The sequence below is a fragment of the Elephantulus edwardii genome, unplaced genomic scaffold, assembly GCF_000299155.1.
Source record: "Elephantulus edwardii isolate Elephantulus edwardi_28Jun2011 unplaced genomic scaffold, EleEdw1.0 scaffold00164, whole genome shotgun sequence".
NCBI classification, from domain to species: domain Eukaryota; kingdom Metazoa; phylum Chordata; class Mammalia; order Macroscelidea; family Macroscelididae; genus Elephantulus; species Elephantulus edwardii.
The window spans coordinates 4857032-4859380 of record NW_006399914.1 but is presented as its reverse complement, the minus strand read 5'-3'; positions in this window follow the sequence as shown (position 1 = coordinate 4859380).

The following is a 2349-nucleotide window of genomic DNA, read 5'->3' as shown; positions in this document are numbered from 1 at the left end:
ACACACACACACACACACACACACACACACACACACATACTCTTCTGTACATGAAATCCACTACTTTACCACTAGGTGGTGTATGTAGACCAAATAGGAAAAGGAAATCAAATCCACTCCATTGGATTATAGTTTATGTGATTTCCCTTTGTGTGTCTGCTTTTGGAGAACAAAGTCAAGAATACAGAATAGTTTTAGAGTATCTAATTGCTTTTTAGGCACTAAATACTGAAAGTTCCAATTTCATTAGAGAAAGCACGTGGGCCCTTGTACATTTACAGTTGTTGCAAGCTAGATGGCTGTAAAACATTCTAGCATGTATTTTTCTAAACAGTAGAGAGGTTGAAAGAATATATGATGCTACTGTTTTCTCACCTCACCTGTTTTAGAGACTGAAAACAATGAGTAGGGTCAAAATTTATAGGACTCACTCTTTCTTCTAAGTAATGAACTTTAGCAGTTCATGTAAAGTAATATAACATAATTTGGGTGCTAAAAACTATGTGCCACACTAAATCCACAAGACTTTAATGAAGAAACAAAATTTTAAACTAAGAAAACTAGAAAATTAGAGTTCAATATTTGCTACTGAAAATGTTTATGTTGATGAGATGAATGGTGTGTTGGTGGAGTTCATACCCACTGCTGTTGAGTCAGATCTAGCTAATAGACATAGTGATCTTGTCCACCCACTTCCATTAGAAGATTCCAGTGCATAGCTGCCCTCCATTGGGTTTTCTGAAAATGTAAATATTTTCAAACTACTAACCTTTGGGTTTGCAACACAGTTCAGATTGAGGTACAGATACCAAAACTCCTTGACGACCCTGTGTTGTTGTTAAGTATCATTGAGTCAAGTGTGACTCATAGCAACAGTATGAACAACAGATCTGTTTCTATCCTGTGCCAACAACCTTGTAGGACTGAATGAAACTTCCCCATACAATTGTCGAGGCTTAAAATCTTGGTTAGCGGGACCTAACACCAAGGACTAATCACTGCCATTGTGTCCAATCCAACTCATAGTTTCTAGGGTTCCTAGTTTGTTTTACCTAGTTTTGTTAACCAAAAGGCCACGTGTCTCCAGAGGTTTGAAGCTACTCACAGCTCAAGGGAAGAAACATGGGCAGTCTAATCATGTTAAAAGTTACCATCTTAGAAACTCAATGGAGGACTGCTGTGAGCTGGACAGGATTCAGGAGCAGTGAACAAACTGAAATCTTAGACTTGCTAGACCATCTTTCTCCCATGGAACCAAGGATCCAAGCCTCAGGAGACCAGCAGGTTTTGCGATTAACAGCACAGCCTGCTACAGACTACGCCACCAGAACTCTTTTTAAATTCTTAATGTCTCTTGAAGTCTTGAGTTTAGGGTTAACTATAGAGCTGGAAACATTAAATTGATATTTATGCACTTTATAATCTATTATATACTATTATATGCTATTGGAAATAGCATATTATTTATAATATAATACTATTATATGCTATTTGGAAATAAGAGTCAAGGATTATACCAAGAGAACTTTATCAGAGGGTTAAATTGTTTGGTTATTTGTTTCTTTATTGGCAAATAATTAATTCAAGAAGAGTCCCTAACCATTGCATAAGCATCACAGTTCTAACAGAGAACCCTGCTTAGACTTCATGTCCTTGTTGTACTTACACTTTCAAAGGGATTTTCCAGGAACTAAGACTAAATTTAGCTATCTCTAGAGAGAATAAACCATGGAATTTTTTTAAGTTCTTAGCGGTAATAATATTGACAATTATTTATTGCTCTTGTAGTGTACACCGTATCTACGGGGTAAACACGGGAGTCCACTATGACTCAGAGTCACTCAAGGGCAGCCAACAAGGAGCATGGAAATACCTTGAAGAATTGCCTTTCTTTTGTTGTTTCTAGGTTACATTGACTTCGTTTTCAGTTGGAAAACCTTTATCTCTTGAACTTTAAATTTGGAAAAGAAAAATATCTTTTTATCCATTTTTTTTCATGTATTTTTTCAGTTTATAAAAAAATATAATTTTATCCATTCCTAAAAGATAACTTATTCCTTATAGCCTTTGAAAGTAATTATCAGCTCTTGGGTTTTTCACAAAGAAACAATGTCCAATACTTGTCCTAGTTAGATTTGGAAATAGGATCAAAAAGATTACATAGCATTCATTTCAATAAATATAATCAAAAGGCAGACAGATGTTAAAACGTTGATAAATTACTTTGTTTAGAGTTTAGCAGTTTCTTTTATATCCTATTCATAATTGTTGTTGTGTACCAACAAGTTGGAACATACTGACTCTAGCAGATTTTCTGAGGTCGTTAATCACACAGGTGAATTGCCCATC